Genomic DNA, 19,582 nt, shown 5'->3' with positions numbered 1-19,582 from the left:
ATGGAATCAGATCAATGTCGAGGACTCTTTACTTCACTAGGTATTTATACCAATTGGGCGGAATGGGCCACATGATATAGATGAATAATGGAAGGATCACCAAAGCATTGGTCGCTATGTAGGGAATGTACATCTTGGTGCGAACACTCAAAACAATGTTCAGCATCCTCCAGCTGCCTCATGGCGTATGCCGAAGTTCCCGCCCCGCGTCGTAGACCCTCACATGCTAACATGCTTTTCATTTTGAAAGCAAAAGGGACCAATTTGTTGGGAGCGGGTTAAGCTCTCCGTTACGAACAGACATACCATTCATTCCCGAGACACGAAATCCCCTCACAATCTGTTTGGGTATTTGCCGGCTATGCTGCAGGCGTACTGTCGTCGTGGAGCGGGGCAACATGTCTTGACGAAAGTGATCTGTTAGTTTTGAACATGACTTGGGAAAATCACTTAAAACCTAGAGGAATCAGATAATCAATGTGGATATTTTGTTCTTGGATTCCCTTGAGAGTTGAGAAATCAGACACTGTTGGAAACATTCATTGGAATGAGGTCCAAAATGTGTTTACATTTTGAATAAATGTTGCCATGCTAGAATGGAAATATGAACAATACATTGCAGGGTTAAACCCTTGCCTTTGCAAAATACTAACAGTACTGGCCATTTTGTAATGTCATAAAAGTGTCAAAATATAGTGTTCCCTCACTGTTCGTGGCGATAGCAACCCAGTCTTGCTCACAAGGTTTTTAATTGCCTCAGGATACACGGTGCAAATTTAAACATTTAGCACTCATTTCCAAAATTGCCAAGCGGCGAGTCTGGTCACTCATCAGTCAAAGTAAAACTCTTTGTGACACTTGGGCTTGGTAACGTGACAAGATTTTTCCTCGGCCTTGACTCAATCAAGATGGGGAAACGGTGTATCAGCAGCGAAGAATGGGCACGTCTTGCAGCAGCAGTTGACACACATTCCAAGCACGCTTGCCTCCCAAAACAGCTGGGTAATATTTTTTCAGGCCCTTTTGGAAGAGGTGAGGCGATACTTGAAACCTGCTCCACTGTACTCCCCACCCACTTGGTGTGGACCTCTGATATCAAGCCACAGCTGTTCTATACATAGCCCGCTTGCTATAAGAACACTGGCATCAGTGTAGCCGCAGTCCTGAGCCCAGCAGTTGACTTTTTCACCTTGCGAATTTCTCAGTCTGCATTTTCTGTTGGAGAACTTCTCAGCCAGAGTTGGGTCCCACAGACCGAACATTGATACGTCCAGTCATCCCTAGTTTTGAATGTAACAGTCATGCATCTGGGTTGTTGAGCCCAAGTCCTTACCCAATTTGGTGTAACCTTGGTATTTCCTTATATAAGCTCAGCGTCATACCGCATAGCTTCATCTTACAGTACCTGCTGATGTGGATGAGCAAGAGCGTTCTTACGTAAGGACTGTTGTCAGACAGTGTGATTTACTGTATTGGTTCATTACCTAATGGAGCTGCAGAAGAGAGCAGTAAAAGGACGCATGGAAGAGGATGAATAACGGAGGTGGTCTGCAATGAGAAAAGCAGAGTAGACGAAGAATATGGATGGAGGCAGAATCATCGTTGATCGTGAGTGCCTGTAGCCCTTTTCACACACTTTCCACAAGATGAGTGTATCAGTGAGAGTTCCCACATATCTGATACTTCCTCAGAAGCCTGGAAATTTGAGCTGTGAGAACTCTTCAGGTGTGCCACGGGAAATGATCTAATGTCATTCAACCGGGATTTTTTTTTTTTTTTTTTTTACCTTGGAAGTGTATCCTGAGATTTTCCAACTATGAAATATGTGCCTTGGCCCAATATAGCTTGAATATCAGTCTACACAGATGAAAAAAAAAACAATATTTAGCAAGCACATTGGTATTTTGTATTCATATTGTGACAGTAAGTTCAATATTACTTGGTCAATTATGCTATAGGCTAACTATCTTTTCCACTTTTAAACAGAGAATGTTCAGAATGCCAGGTCACTGGTGTGAAGTTTCACATGACACCCACTTCTCTTGGCCTCTTATGTTGAAAATGGTTGCCCCTGTCCGACATACCGTATGTTATACGAAATGATAGAGCTGAAGTTGTCACGTGATTAATAACCTGATCGCGGAATGCCAAGTAAAAGCATGGATTTATGGATATATAGCACCTTTGCTGGGTTCTGTGTAAAATGCCAAATCTTCTATTATGGGTCTATTTTGTTTCTGATTTGGATTAACAGATTCCTGATCCAATAGTGAAGAATTTATTACAGTCTCATGGCCCACTTTTAATGTGCAGAAAAAAATGTAACTTCCCAGAGACAACCTCATGGGGCCGAACACTGACTGTAGATTTGTATGTCCAAAATGATATTTCAAGATCGTGTTCCATTGTCTCAACAATGTAGAAGCCAAACCTTGCCTTTAGGATCCTGCCTTAGCAAGGAAGCTTGCCTGAGCTCAGTTTCAATATTCACTCTTACCTGGGAACACCTGCAGTTAAGGTAAGAAATTTAATCCACCTTGCCTCAGGTTCGGTAATGAGACAGATGCGCTTCCAATACCTAGACAGGCCGAGTCGACTCATTCCCGTAGACTGCTTTTAAAATGAACCATCCAGATGTTTCAACTCTTGAAAAATGATTGGAGATCATCTCCCAAATCAGCTGCCAAGTATAATTTGTCTCAATAAACCACAGCACAATGTCCGAAAAACAATGGAACATGAGCACGATTCCCGTATAGTCTCGGCCAGACCTGTTCCTACTCTTATGCCAAATAAAATCACGAAGGTGGTTTTGGCCCTCCCCATCCACATAACATGTAAACTGACTGCTTCTGCTGACATTGAACATTTTTTATTTTACGCTGAGGCACTTCCCTCATCAGAATACCTGATGAGCATATGGGCTACCCCAGTAATTGGCGCTCACAATCTGCCCCTCCACCCTGGACTTTTTAAGGATGATGATCTTCCATCTGTCAAGAGGCCTACTTTAACTACCTTTTCTGAGTTCCTATTAGTGGCTTTCACACTCTGTGAAAGGCTGCATTTTCTCTATTTTAATCACAGCAACATGAAATGAGGGAACAAATTCAAACCTGAAATGTTCTACCTTCAAAGGTCCAATCTGAATGAACCAGAATCCCTGAATATACAGTACAGCAGACGCAGCGTTATTGAGCCACAGATCGGTTTCACAAAGACATACTTTGATGGACTGGCATGGAAACCTAAAAATAAAGGATTGAAAATGCAACTCACTATTATGCTGAATATAGCTGTTGGATAGTAATTTAGCACGTTTGTGTCATACACTGGTTGGCCTGTCTCATCTTGTGTTCCACATGTTGTAAAGCAGGACACTTGACCAAGCCTCAGCATTTCTCAGTTTCACTGATTCTATTTCAAATTCTTTTCTTTTACTTAATGAAAGACTTGCATATTTTCCAATTGACTATGCTACAACTCTTATTTTCAGTAAAATATTTCCACACATACACACACACCAAAACCATTTTGTAATTTTGGGGGGTGTTGTTTTATTTATGACATTTACAATATCAAACAGTTGTCTGCAATTTATGGGACCTAATATTTTGTCAACAAAGACGGAGTATCACATAGCGCTGCTGCCCAGTTCCTCATTGGCGAGGCGCAATTTGCCAGAGCTTGGAAGGCTAACCGCTATTTTTATGTGTCACCAGGTTTTTTTCACACCCAAGCACATGTATGTAGGCTGCTCAAATTAAAAAAAAAAAAAAGAAAGAAAAAAACCTGTTGGTTAGCCTTGCTAGCTTTGGCAAGATGCCACTAGCCAGCCAGGGTAGACCCACTAGCGTTTAGCGATTGTTCCCTTGTGTAAGTGAGCCATGTAATATCTCCAATGATAAACAGAAAACAAAAAAATCGTAGTCTGTACAAGAGAGGATGTAACCGAAGGGAGCAGAGTTAGGCGCCATCTTGAATGAACACATTAAGATTATGATCGATCTGCTACTGTAAAATGATAACATACAAAAACAGATGCAAGTAGCGAACCTCGGAAGAGACTTGTCAGCATTTTTTACATTTCAAGAGTGACAGGCGTGCAGTCATGTGTCACTTGATAGAAGGTACACAAAAGTAAAACTGTCAGACCTTGCAAAAAAAAAAAAGATAGGGTGTCATGTTAAAATCATTTGTTTTATGCTACACTCACCCCCACAGCTACCTCCTTTCCTCTACATCACAAACCGTACAGAGAATATTCAATAGATCAGCCCGCGGCACAGAGTTCCAGAGAAACAGACGCAAAGGCACTACAAAGGCTGTAGACGTGTGATGAAAGAATAATGAAGAGAGCAGATTAAACGTGGAGGAAGGAGGTGGGGGAACTTTAATTCCAAAAGTAAGGGGATGAGTAATATGTAGCCCAAAGGAACAACTACAAGGGAATTGGGGGTAAAAAGAAGGGAAGATTGAAAGTGAAGCAGAAAAAAATCTGGTCGGATGTTACTCTGTAAGGAAGGATCAGAGATAGACACTAAGACCGTAGCACCTTTTCCCACCTGTTTGTGAGGTTTTGCTCTAGTGATGAAACCAAGATTGAACATTTTGGCCAAAATTCCAAAAGGTAGTTTGTCTTGAACACAGCGCTGCGTATCACGAAAAGATCACACTTGTATTTAACCATGATGGTCGCAGTACTCTCCTTCCTGGAGCCTTAGACAAGGTGGAGGGAATTATTAATGGCTCAAAATTGTGCAGAAAGCAAATCAAATCTCAGGAAAAGCCTACTAGAACAGGGTGGCTGGTGCCTCCTGGCTCACATTTAAAATGACTGACAGCTATTGGTTCATTATGAATACAGCCACATCCCCAGTTTGTAACTACATAACTGTGACCAAGAATCTAAGTCCTTAACTAAGTAAGGACTTAGTAACGGACAAGCATAATGATTCATTTAACACCAGTTTATGTGTGAGTGATTAATTCTTAAATAAATAACTGGGTATTGAAGTAACGGAAACTAAAGAACAAAAAGATTTCAGCAAAATGGTTCTTGAAGAACTAAAGCACTGCCTTTCAAACTGGGATGTCCGCCCCCTGGGAGGAGGAGGGGGGGGGTGCAGCATGATGACGGGGGAGAGGGGTGACTATCAACTCATGACAATTTTTCCTTATTAAGTTATGCCCTGCTGTTGTGCGTGCTTTTGTAGCTTCCCAAGAAATGTTGGCAACTGGAGAGGGGGGGAGGGGGGGGGGTTCAGCACCCCTCGCTCCTAACCCTCCCCCAGGATCGCAAAATATTTGGGAACCACTGAACTAAACTATTTTTGGGTTAATCAGTGGCAGGACTGCGCTGACTGATTCCCACTTAACATGAGTAGAAGCGTTCTTGATCAATTCTGAACAGTTTTCTCAATTTTAGTTTGTCTTCCTCTCACTAAAAGAAAAAAAAATAATAATTTGGTTCACAATGATGGATTTTTAAATTTTATTTTTGTTAATGAGTCATCTCTGTCTCATTTTTAGATCACACCAAAAAAAGTGCAGTCTTTTTATACCCTCTGTAAGTGTAAGGTCATCATTTTTCTGTGTACGGGCTCTCTCTTACTCTTATCAACTCCTCTCCAGCTCTGTTCTCCATCCCAATGACGCAGCTGTTGTTCCAGCCTATTATGAGTCACATGGCAGTGAAATCTCTGGGAATGCCTCGCTCATCATGGGCAGATGATCAATAGAGCTGCCAACTGTGTCGGTAAAATGATTCAGTCATTGTGATTCATCTCAGTATGAATTTATTTCTTGTTGTTCTCTTTCCACACTCACTGCCTCGCAAATCCACAACAGCATCATGTGCTGGGATGATTGCTGCTGACAAATAATTCAGGATGTTGGTTATGTGAGGGCAAAATGAGCTGTTTTTGTCTTTTGGTCGGGTGTGTGTGTGGGAGGGGGAGAGATTTCCCAAACGTTGAGCTCAACATTGGCTCCTCGCCAGGAGGACTGCCATGACATTGATGAATAGGAAGCAAAATTCTCCATGCAGCAAAAAAAGTAAATTCTTATTTTTCGATTATCGGAAAAAAAAGATCTCACATTACTGGATTCACCGGAAAAAGACGGAAGTGAAGCGGAAACAGTTTCTTCAACAACTTCAGTTGCTGCTATTTGTCAATTTTCAGGGGCAAGAACTATTTTTGAAGTAGCTTTTTGGACATTAGAATTCTTTCTTCTTGTTCCCCAAAGAGATACATGAGGTGCATCTATGAGCTCGTATTTATACACTGCCAAGTCAGCTGGGTTTTGTCTCTCCGAGAAGAAATTTGCCTGGCAGGCAAACACAGTGATATCTCTATACAGTTTTTCTTTTTTCCCCACCAAGGTAAGCGCAAGTACGCATTTATTAAGTTTGACTACACATCACTCAATTTTTTATTATTATTATTTTTTCCTTCTGCACCATAGTCATGCAGTGGTGGTTCTCGCCCACTTTTAGCGGGGTAGCCAGATTGGACCGATTGGCGGGTATTGCTCTCTGAAACATTTCATTTTTAAGGCAATTTAATTTCATTGATGGGATTGGGGGTTGGGGGTGTCGTGTGGACCCAGCCCATTGCCCCTGTGGAGTCACCATGGAGTCATGAATAGACTCTAGAACAATTTTGATTATTTCACATGGGGGGAAAAATGGATCCAAAATACCAGTCCGATGTCCTGGAACACGAGGTTTGACCTTGTGATGCGACCTTGTAAACTCTCACGGACTACTGTTCAATGTCAAAGCAAGAATGATTTTAAATGTGGTTTTTAAATTTTTGGACCATCAAAGTAGAACAAAATGAGCTTCCAGTAATGCAAAGTTTGACAAAAATGCATGTAATCATTTCATATAAGGATGCAAATGGAAATGTAGCTATAATCAAGAGGTCAGGTGGTAATCCTACTCTATTGTTTGAGGGTGTGAAAATATACACATTTCTCTCTGTTACTCATTTCAGTCTTCAGTCTTCTTTACTCCTACTGAAGCCCGCTTGGCTGGCGTTCAGAAATGATGTCTTGTGTCACGCGTGTAAATGCAGCATTCGAAGACTAATTAATTTGGAGTCAGCTCTTTGCCTTCCAAGTCTTAACGCCTGCACTCAGCACTTTCTCCCAAACAAACTCGCTCACTGCCTCATGTCGCCCGCCGGGTGTAAATGTGTGCGTGTGCGTACTCCATCATATCTACGAAATTCAAGGTTGGAGTTGTCTCTGCACTCATGCATCAACACACACACCAGGCTTTGAATGAGAATACATAAACAGTTTGGTAGAATATTAATCAATTTTCGGCAAGCCTTTTGAAGTTTTTACTCTATGTCCACACGAGAGATTAAAACAGCACCACCGCAGAAAAGCAAATGATGTGCTCCTTCTTTGCTTTGGAGGACTCTTATAAGGAATAGTTCCTGTAAACAGAAATGTCTTGGTCCTTGTTCTTGTTGTGCTTTATCACGGAAAGTAAAAATGATTACCAGAATCGGTCATAAATTGCAGTGGAAACTCCACCCTGCTGTGACGTCAGCGCGGTCGCCACCCGCACGGGTATAAAGAAGTCTTCCCATCCATCCATTTTTCCGAACTGCTTGTCATTCGCGGTCACACCTACGGGCAATTTACCTACCGTGCATGTTTTTGAAATGTGTGAGGAAACCGGAGTACCCGGAGAAAACCCACACAGGCATGTGGAAAACGTGCAAACACCACACAAGTGAGGTTGGATTCAAACCCGGCTCCTCAGTACCGTGAGGCAGATATGCTAATCAGTCTTTCACTGTACAATCACCTACTCCTCTAACAATGTTTATACTATCATTATCTTCATTATTTTATTGATCCTTTTGGCATAGCACTTTAACCTACACCTTGAATGGGAGAATGACAAGTACAATTTCTTAGAGATTTAACTAAAAAAAGAAAAAAAAGGTATTACTAAAATCCACCATCCTTACTTCACCATTTAAAACAAGCCACATAAGAGTGTAAGTAGTAGTACATGTAGGATCTGAAAGCTCATGTTTAGAAGATGGAGAAGAGGAGACGAGAACGTGATGCTCAATGCAAAAATAAACTGGATCAATCTATTCAACCTTCTGACAACTACATAATGGATGTATTTCTCTTTCTCTCTCTCTCTTGACTGCCGCCATATCTGTTCTCTCCACCTGTGTGTGTGTCCACAGTACATAAATTGAGGGAACCCATCTGTGTGTGGCTGATGAAGCCTGAACCATTATGTTTTTACTAATGCGGGGGCGCCCATAACAGGGGGCCGATGAAGGGCGCCCCCTGAGACGCCCACTCCCAGCACGCAACGCCCACCCGGACACACACATGCACACTTGCTGCAATATGCTAATGGGCCCTTTTTACTCGTCAAGGCACAGGTGGAAATGTTATCGTTAATGACAGCTCCCTGCTACTAAATAAGCACCAGTGAAAGCCTGGCATCTGGTTTGCCAAAATAGAATGGAGCATTTATTAATTCTTATTCTGGTTTACCCCCCATCCCCACAACATTGACTCGGCCTAAGTCGTCTGCAGATGTTCGCCCTCATTCTGTCACGTTGTCCTCCTGGCTTTCCTCCCTTGGCCAACAAGCTGGATCTCCTCGCACGCGCCTCTTTCGGTATGGTCTTTGGAGCCACAATGGGGAAGGGTAATTACAGCATCAGAGCCACATTGACTGTGTAGTCGGGGGTCCAGGGAAGCGTGACACACGCTTATGTGGCCACGTTCAAGTGCTGCCATCAATACCCTCATCTGTGACTCTGCAGGGGGCATAGCAGGAGGTAGAATGGATAGAAACATGGACTAAAGGCCTCTTTATACTCGCCACTCTGGCGAAACCCATGTGCAGTTTGTAGTTTTGAAAATGTGCAGCAGATCTTCAAGTCAGAGGTGTCACTACAGTTGGTACTGGCCAGGATGCCACAGGGCGGAGTTTCCTCAGCACATTTGGGTCATTTCCAGTAGCCATTTTTTTCTTTCCATAACAAGGAACAAAACAACAAAACGTGTGACTGTGGGATAGGATAAATGTGCAAGTAATCGACCTTCCCCAAAAGAAAACCCTATAGATGCCCTCAGTGGTCTCTTCGGTCAGGAGGCGGGTTACACCCTGAACATGTTGCCAGCCAATCGCAAGGCACATGGAGACAGACAACAGTCGCACCTAGGGGCAATTTAGGGTCTTTAGTTAACCGACACGCACGTTTTTCAGATGTGGGAGGAAACTGGAGTGCCCGGAGAAAACTCCACTCAGGCAGGCTGGGATTTGAATCAGAATTGTGAGGCCAAAGATCTAACCACATGTGCTACTGTGGCGTCTCAACGTACTCACTTGAGACGAAAATGCTATAAATTGCGATAAAGCACTAAAAGAAGCTCAACTCTTTTCAACCATATTTTGCCACCAGATGCCCCCGCCCCAAACACATATAAAAAATTATATGTAAAGATGGTGTGCTTCACTGTAATTTGATGATCCCAGTCCAAATGAGGCTAGTTTGCAACTGAAATATTGGTAAAGAGTGTGATTTAAGTTCTAAGAAATTATGAAACCCTATTAAACGTGAACAAAAGCATACTTACAGTTCCTTGTAGAGCTCATCTTTTATCAGTAACTCTATTGTTTGTTGGTGAATTGCATTCTGTATGACTGTAAAATCTTGAAAACCCAAACAAAAGGAGCTCCAAGACTGTGCGGTGACAATGGCATTAAAGATTTAATAAGCAGATTAAATGGCCACCACATTTTCTCCCACCTCATTGCCTCACTGTGAGCAAATTACTTCTGCTGCTGCGCTAGTCCATTTAAATCAATATCTGTTGTTATAATCAATTGGCAGCAGATGTTTTTTGTTTTTTTTTTTTGCCATAAATGGGATGCACTTGCAACTTGTGCCTTAGTGCATCAGGGGGCCTCCCACCATAATAACATCAATTAGTGTGAGTGGGGTGCGTATAATGGAGGCAGCTCGCTCAAGCATACGACTTCCCAAAACCCGAAAAACAATCCTGCGTATTCACTGGCAGAACGTGAGTCAGACTCTACCGTTTTGCAGAACTCGGACACCACAAATACGAGTCGGGCAGCTAAAGTCACACGGTCTCTGACGAAGTCGAGCTTTGTCATCATATTGGACCTGAGACAATGGGAGGAAGTGTTGGACTGCATCCAAAGAAGAACAGAGACCGGCTATGACCCGCCTGGATTCTAAACCAAGTAGAACAATGAATCTTCAGCTCTTCAGTCTTTACCACAACACATTTCCAACAGAGCGGGACGCGGCATCTGTAAAAGTGCCATTTACAGTGGAAATCATAGTGAGTCTCACAAAACTTCAGCATTCATACAATTCGGACTTTTCAGAAACATCAGGGCAAGACTGTATTTCATCTAGCATCAGAGCGTGAAGAACTTACTACAAGAGATATTGCAGAGCATTCCTGGTATCTGGTCAGTATAAGGTGGAAGTTAAGGAACAAGTTGCACAAAACCTCCGACCTCAAACTAATATCGTGCAAGACCTCATTTCAGCTAGCATCAAACAACAAACTGACTTTTTGGACAAACTTATGCCAACTGAAGGAAGGAGAAGAGATATCTGGATCTAATGAAGTGTCCAATTCATCCATCCATCCATCCATCCATTTGCTGAGCCGCTTATCCTCAAAAGCGTGGCGGTAGTGCCGGAGCCTATCCCAGCTAATTTCAGGCGAAAAGCAGACTGCACCCTGAACTGGTCGCCAGTCAGTCGAAGGGCTCATATCAACACCATCACTGAGTGGGAATTGATCCAACGTTGCCCCTATCAAAGTCAGGCATGTCTACCACTTTACCATCTGTGTCCAATTCATCTAAAGTTAAACAGAGACAAATTGTAATTCCACACTTGTTTCCTTATTTTACTACATCTCACTGTCTTGACTGTTTTTGTTTGAGCTACTGTATTGCTTTTTCCTCTCATTGTCAGTGTGATTTGCTTCTCGTGTGAAACGCGCTGACCCAAAACAACATTTTCAGCCGTTCTCCTTGGTCCCCGTGTGTGGCTGAAGGATAATGAAATGGAATCGAACGATTTCCGCCCGTTAGCAACAGTTGCTTTCCATCACAGCATAATCTGTCACTCCCCAGCCTGTCACTTTTGTAAAAAAAAAAAAAAAAAGTGGCCCATGCTCATTTGCATGCGCACCAGCCTTGGTTCCAGCTGTGAACGCGTGATTGAAATGGAAATTCAAAAGGGGGGGAGAAAGAACAGATTACGCGCCTGAATCGTGCACGGCCTCCTGGCTGGCCCACCAGTCGAGGAGAAAGAGAGGCAGGAAAAAAGCAACATGGCTGATGGGGCTAAAAGGTTGGGGGGGGGGGGGGGGGGAGAAAGCAGATTTAGAAAGCAACAAAGAGAGGAGTGGGGAGACTCAAAGTGAGGAAGAATGAGGAGGAGAAAAAAATGGGAAGTTGCCTTTTAAAGTCAGGCTTAATTTGGCTGTCATATTTCAAAGGAAATTGAAAATGTCGCAGACTCACAATCAATGTTAAAAATTGTTCACCTCCATTGACAGCTATAGAAGCCCAATATCCGTTTCAACTCTGGCAACACTGGCAGTGAAGCATCGAGAAGAGTCACAATTTACGTTTTTCATGTATGCAAGTTCGCGACTCTTGTACAAATTAGTTTTTTTCTCCGCAGATTTGACTGTCACTTAGGAACATCACCCAAAAAGAGAACGGCTTCAATAATTGTTTGTTGAGACGACTTTAAACTCCCAAAATTATGCAGAACTATAGTCACTATAATTGCAGCTCTACTCAAATCAAATACATTTTTGCTCAAATTTTCTCTCATTCTTTTATACTTTATATAATTTGTCAGGGCCATAAACACTGTTCTTCAGTTTGTTAAATTTAGACAACATATTTGCTCTCACTTTGAAAAGAGTATTTTTTTCTCCTTCAAATTTAGTATATATTTTTCGCACAGATTACCATAATTTCTGGACTATAAACTGCACCGAGCACATTTTGAAAGGAAAAACCATTTTGTACATACATAAGCAGCACCTGTCTATTAGCCACATGTGCCTACATTGAGTGTTCAAAAAGTTTTAATAATATACCTTAGCTTTTCTTTCCAAACAGTGCCTGTGACGCAGCAGTAACACAGAAGCAATACGGTAGTAACACAGCACTAACAGGGCTTGGTAGAAAAAAAAAAACATACCGTGAAAAGTCACAGAGACGCGGTCACGGGTCAGGCCACTTGCTTTTACTACCTCTGAAAGCTTTTTTCATCTTTTTACATTGCTCCAGTTGCTCCTGCTGCCATTTCCAGCGTCTCACCATCAATTCATTTATGCCAGGTTTACGTGCAGCAGCTGTGTTTCCTTCTTTATCAGCCAGCTCGATTGCTTTTAACTTGAAAGCTGCGTAATATGCATTTCTTCTTGCATTTTCCATGATGAGAGTCTGTTCATGCTAATTTTATTCATGCACAAAGTGCGAATTTACATTAAACTTGCGTCTTCTTCGACACATATATTCTACCTGTCACACTCACTTTCTGCTGTAGTGCCCCTGGCGGCCGTTAGAAAAATGCATAAATTAGCCGCATCATTGCATAAGCCACAGGGTTGAAAGCGTGTGACAAAAGTCACGGTTTATAGTCTGGAAATTACGTTATGTATGAATTAAATAATTTTCACAACATTTTTTCAGTTATTTTATTAAAATATATCCATTCATTTTTTGTCACATAAATGTGACATTTGAACAGGGATGTGTACAATTTTTATATCCACTTTATACTTTGTGTGTCATTTCTTTTCTAGACCTTTTGAACAGTAAACTTTACTGTATTTAGGAAAATGATGGAAAATCTAATCCAAGATGGATACCATGCATGGTAGCCACTGAAAAGAGGGTTGAACATATACACAAGGCCAGATCTGAATACATGGCAATCAAAATATTGAAATGAACTTCACTTTTGCGGTCCATTTTGCCTAGGCATTATGAGACATTTCTATTCATGAGATGTGCGCATGGAGATGAGTAGCTGTTGACCCTTCGGCTGCGGCAGACAGCTGCCAACGACGACAACGGCGGGAGGCAGAGGTTGAATGGAATCTGTACAACGGAAAATAAGAAATATGAAATAATGAGAAGAGAAAAGGGGAGAGCGATAGAGAGGGAACAATTTCTCTATCTGGAAAGCACACAAGCGGATCCATGTGCATCTACCGGGCCCTGAGGACAGAGTGTAACATGATCTAATGGAGCGAACCAAACCTCAGCCCCAGCTTGCCAAAGCAGGCCTCGCGAAAATTATTCCTGTGAAGCGACAGAACATTTTCTTCAAGGCAACTGGTGTCCCTTCTCCAAAGTGGTTGATTAAACGTGTTACATGGAGGCAATAAACAGAAACAGCATCAACTAGAACATTACGTTCTTGAAACCACTTTATATTCTTCGTTTGTGCTGAAACCATTCAAAGTTGCAATCAAAAAGATCTAAAAAGTTGTGCAACTATGATATTTTTCTTCAGTCTGGTGTATGACATAAAAGATTCAATATTAAAAGTGTTCTTACGCTTGCTTGACAAAAGTTGGAAGTCTAATCATTAAAGCAGAGTTTGCAATTTAAAAAAACAACACTTTGTCATATTTGCTAAAACGGTTTATCACTTGACAGTTTAACAAGACAAATATGATCTGTGGAGAAAGAAAAAGCCAGTAATAGCCCCAGCTCATGCTTTGATAAAGAAACAACTTCGCCCAAGGAAAAAAAAGAACCAATAAGAGAAAGAAGGTATGTCGTGGAATGTGTCGATTTGTCGTACACTCTGAGGTCGCATCCACACACTGACTTGTTACAACCTTAACCCAGAAAAGCCCGTAATGGAATGTTACTATAACACTAAATGTCATCGGTTAGAATCCTTCAGAAGACCGCAGCGGTGGGCCTGCGAGTGCACGAAAAACTATCGAGATGTCGCTATGTAGGCCATCGGTAGTTTGTTTTTTTCCCCCTCAGGTGAGGTGGTTTTCTGTGCCTAGTAGAGTACCAAAAGACACCTTTATGTAACCAGGAGCCAATGTTATATCATCATACAGTGGTCTTGACAACATCAAAATAGACTATAAACCCCACCATCTGAGAGAGATGCATTGAAAACCACATCCTGTTTATTCTTTAAATGCGCCGACCAAGGAGAGGCGCGATGTCTGTTTTGAAGCTGGAAGCTTTGAAAACAGATGCCGTTAATTAAATTTCCTCAATGCAGCCTCACCTCTGTCTCATTGTGCTCAGAGATAGGCGCCGACAGGAAATGTCCGCCATTTTCACTCCCACACAAACACGTCCAGCTTTGCTTTCTTTGACACACGCACACACGGCTCAAACATAACCTATTGAAACACTGAATGATAACAGAAGGCATATCTGCAACATACAAAAGCCCATTGAAAAAGTCCAAGGTCACCTGTTTGAATGAATATCACTGGGGACTAGAAGTGTTAAATGTTAAAACTCAAGATATTGAGAAACTCATTGGGATCTCGAAGGAGCAAATGTTTAAATACTTGAAATAATGTACCCGGTTTCAAGAGCAGTATGAAATTGAGTGGTACAGTCCTCCATGACAATAACTCTAAATTTGAAACGCGTATCCTGCTTTTGGGTCACCTTACGCTATGAGATATGGCCACCGTATGTCGTGTTTATTGACAATTCTGAGGTTCTACTGAATAAGTTGTTGGCAGCCATGTTTGGGACAAACATATCATTTTGCGGCTTTTCCTATAGTCAAAAGTCATCTATGTAAGCATCTTGATTCTGGTCAAAATTGGCATTTGGTTGCATTGTAGACGTGATTTACCCAAAATAAATAAATTTACACATTTACTGTATAAGCAAAATCCACTGTGCCACTGTCATGAAATCTATGATTTTTAGTATGTTATTAATGAAAAAAAAAAGGCAGCCGGAATGGACCAATACAATTTTTTCACCACAAAACGTGATTTTGACGTATATGGTTTTTTGTCGCTCCCGCCATGAAAATCCTCTCAAGGGATTTGTTTTCGAGAAGCAGGAAGTGACGTTAGTAGCAGACGCCCACTCAAGCGGTCTCATATGTTTATACCAGTTTTACCTGCTGGAAGGTAACACTTTCTTCCTTCGTGTTAGCCAAAATGCTGGCTCGTTGTATTGCTGGAAATTGTTCAAACACTTGGGAGAATGGATTCATTTTTCATACTTTTCCGAAAGACCCAGTTCGTCGTGAAAAATGGATTGCAATTGATGCAAAGTACGAGAGCTTCATGGGTTCCCAAATAACAGGTAGGTGGGTATACAGCTACTAAAAAAACAATAGTTTGGGGGGGACGTAATCGTCTCAGAGTCTAACCAAAGATCCGTGCACGTAAGTGAGTGGTGCTAAATGTGTCGATGTACCCCGAGCATGGCTTCGGACGAGGGGCATGGCTCCGGCGGCACTGCTTCGGCCAGGCTGGCTACTGTCTGGGAGTCTGTTGTTAATTCAAAGTCGTCCGCATATCATCTAAATATGGCTCGAAACGATAAGGTCATACTGCCGCGGTCCCTTCACTCGATTGTGAGATGTTCTCTTCTTTGAAAAAAGCTTCCGTGTCGCATAGTAGGTGGCACAGCGTGTTTTCAATGGTGTGTCTTGTGGTAGATGGTTGTTTGAATAAGACAATACTGAGCTTCAGAGAGTGAGTCAATGGGCCCCACAACTGGGTCAGGTACCCACATTCCCTGCAGCAAATAGAATACATTGCAAGGGAGGAAAATGTTGAATCTAGTGCACCCATCCTCCCCCTTACCGACGGTAGCGAAACTCAATTACGAAGCATGTTAGGAGGTCACAAGATAATCACACTGAAGCTTAACTGTAACACTCACAGAGTGATGCTCTGAATGGAGACTCCCGACCCAGACAAGAAGAGCTTGAACAGTCTCCAAACATGGAAAGAAAAGACACTTTAGTAATTTTTTTTTTCCTTTCAAAGGTTATCGCTGCCATTAATGTGGCAGCAATCTGGTATCATACCACTTCCCAAGAAAGCACACTCTCCCTCTAAGTTAGGGTGGAATGTCACTCATGCTCATTCCTCCTCAAATTCACAACCTTTTGCCCGCAGTGGACCCCCCTGTTGCTCACAACCAAAATGGCTTCAGATGTGGCGAATCAGCAAATATAACCACAATCTCTTTACTGCATCATAGAAGAAATAAATGGACTGAATAAGGAGTGTAGTATCTGTTGTCGACTTCCACAAGGCATTTGATCTAATCAACAGAAATTCTGTGTCCGTTATAAGCAATGAGGGCACAACATAAACACACAGGCTACATTTAAAACGACACAGGGCTAAACTTCGTTTTTGAACATTGAAATAATGGCTGCATAAAAGGATATGAAATCCTGTTGAGCTCCAGCAATACGCAGCCATTCACAAGCTCAACAGAAAATGAAAGCTGCTCTAGAAAATATCATCATAGCATACATCACAAGACTTCGATAATGTTCAGAGCGTGTTTTGCTTTTTTGTAACAGAATCCCGTGCCGCCATATCAGTTGCGTTTCATTACATTTTTCAGCGGTAACTTACTTAAACGCGGCCTGTACATTTAATAAATGTTTGATGATGGTGACAAGTGTTTTACCTGACCGAGTACCCGTATTTCTGTACCAATTATTTTCTATAGGAAAGCGGACAAAATAGAGGTCGGCTAGCAACCACGCGCTCGGCTGTATAGTCAATGGGCTAAAAGGTGACTTGATTTTGAAATCATTTGAAGTACCCTCCTTTCAGAATTATAAAATCAAATTCACAATAAATTAACAGTTCTTCACTTGGGGTCTTATATTTCAACTTTTTTGCAGTCTGTCAGTTCATGGAAATGATGAAAAAGCAATCCCAGATCTCAGTATGGGAATTGAGTTAAGTGTGGAGGACCCAAAATGGGGGGCAGGAGTAGAGGAATCACAAAAATATTGAATTAATAAAAGCAACTAAACAAAGTATAACTTCAATAAACCTAAACTATAAACTTAACATGCCCTTGGGGGGAATAAAAACAAACGCAACGAGCAACTAGCAACCTGTGACAAGGACATTTGATCGATAAGAAGTGAAAAAAAAACAGGGAATAAAATACACAGAGCTTGACAAGACGTCGAGAAACACCTGGACAGGACGGGAGTGGCTGGAGGGATCTGATTGGTCAACACAAGGGAGGAGGGAAAACAAGAACAGGAGGACACATCTAACAAAATGAGCGGACGAGACACACAATACCGGAAACAAAACAAAAATCAACCCGACCAAAACTGAGAACATGCCAATGCTCAGTCATCAAAAGACCCCTCCACTTTCATTTAATCCTGTTGTGCTGATCATGGCCATTTTTCTACAAATTCAGCCAAAGTGTCGCACGACATTGATGCAAAGCTTTTGATAACATGGAGAGGACGAGGGGGGGAAAAAATGTAGTCAGGATAAAACACCTGAACTTGGCTATGATGTTTTATTGATGACACGGAAGCTTTGGAGCAGAGGCAGAGCGCAACGCCGAGAGCCGGGGGCTTTTAGTTTATGAGCTGCTCAGTCTCGCAGAGGGGATAAAGGGCTTAACGGTTGCAAAGACTGAAGACTGAACAGGGGTAATACTGGTACGACGAAGCAGAAAAGTGGGCGCACGGAGCACAATGAAAAGCTGCCATGATTTCAGTTGATTAGCTGGGGAAAGAGTAGAAAGCGTGAGGATCTCGCAAAAGTCCATCATCATTTGCGAGTGCCAATGGTTGAGCGCAGGATCGCTTCGCAACTTAACTCGCTAATTCGTGCATGAAGCCTTCTAATGTCCACTCGATGGCCAGGGATGTTCTGCTAATGACCGGTGAGAGCCCAAGGATGATATGCGCCTGTTGGACAAGTGTTGGTTTTGAAAGGAAACCTGGAAATTGTCAGAATGGGCCGACAATGGCAGACTTCCTGTCTTTTGGAGCATGGGTTCTTGAGATTTTTTAATAGGGTCTCCCCATGTTAGACATACAGTAAGTAATTCAGCTACTTACAGTTAGTTACTCTGGCATCGGGCCCTGAATTATATTTTTATTTCAAGTCACGCCTGGAACCGAGGCAGATTTAGCTTTTTTTGGAAAGTGATCAAAATGATTTCTTTGACCTGAACACAACCAGCCAAAACGCAACTTGGATCTCATCCAGTGACTGCAGCGACAAGTTGTTTCAACTTATCATAACAAAATTAGGTGGAGATCATGAGGAAAAGTCTCAAGTATGGAAGTAAATAAGTGCCACCGGGATTAGAATTTGAAATGGCACAGAAAACAGGATTTTAATTTGTTTGCTTTGGTAACGTGATCACATTTTCAATAGTTGTATTTCAGTGTAACTTTTCAATGTTCACAATTCAACTGGTTACAATTCCCTGTCTAAAATTCTCCATCTGTGCCACTAGGCAGGGCTACTTCAGGTCAGAACCAAACACCCAGACTAATTTCTTAGTCACGTGACGTCACATACAAAGAAAGTGTATCTGGATTAGCTGGCTGTTTGGTTCTGACCTGAAGTAACCCGCACTAGTGAATTTTAGACAGCAAATTGTAGCCGGAGGAATTTCAGACTGAATTGTAGTAACCGTTGAAAATCTGATCACTTCACATTTCCAATTCAAATCCTGTTTTCTGTGGCTTTTCAAATTCAAATCCTGGAGACACTTATTTACTTCCATACTCAAGGAACAATGCTGGAAATTGAATATGAAATCAATCAATTTCCCCAAGCCGTCTAGGATTCACGGTGGAAATGTAGCGGCTAGAGCCCACTTCAGAGAGGCCCACCATGGAAACAAATGATCCGAACACACTTCAAACACTCACTTTGTGTCAACCACCGCCACCGTCACAATGGCGATCAAACGTCCTGGTCACTTTTGTTTTACGTTGAAGAAAAGTTCATGCCGCCACATCAAAGTCGGAACAACTTAAAAGCCCTGTTCTGAGTGTGTATGTGCATGCCGCGTTGTAGAAATCATGCCATTTGTGCGTAAATACACACTGTGCAGTATAGGACAGCATCTGTTTTGTGCCCTATTGCCCTCCTCTTGACAGGTGGGGTGGATTTGGAATCAAGGGAGACACACGTCCATAAAGCCTGAAAGTTACTGACACATGGTTCATGTCCCAAACGCACACACACACCTGCTGTGTGGCAGTGCTGCAGCACACTGTGGTGCCAGGCCGACCCGCGGCGCATGTTGTATGTCGACACCAGCTGCTTCCAGGCCAAACACAGGATGGAAGATTAGAGGAGACGGACAGGCTCGGCAGACGGAAAATACTGGACATTCTTCTACATATGCCACAGGAATAATCCGTATCTTTTGACATCAACAAAAACAAGCTTCAAGGACCTCCGCCAAGGTCAAAAGATAAAGCCAGATAATCAGTAAAAGTGAAAGTTAAACTTAAGATGTGCAGACAGT

General features: G+C 42.2%; 1 protein-coding gene across 1 annotated transcript in view; it reads right to left on the bottom strand.

Annotated features, from left to right (window-relative positions):
* Positions 1–19,582, bottom strand: part of bcam (basal cell adhesion molecule (Lutheran blood group)) — a 94,210-nt gene that overhangs the window by 73,713 nt on the left and 915 nt on the right. The gene's annotated exons all lie outside the window — the stretch shown is intronic.

This window comes from Syngnathoides biaculeatus, chromosome 5 (assembly GCF_019802595.1).
Source record: "Syngnathoides biaculeatus isolate LvHL_M chromosome 5, ASM1980259v1, whole genome shotgun sequence".
Taxonomy (NCBI): domain Eukaryota; kingdom Metazoa; phylum Chordata; class Actinopteri; order Syngnathiformes; family Syngnathidae; genus Syngnathoides; species Syngnathoides biaculeatus.
This window is presented reverse-complemented; position numbering and strand designations above follow the sequence as displayed.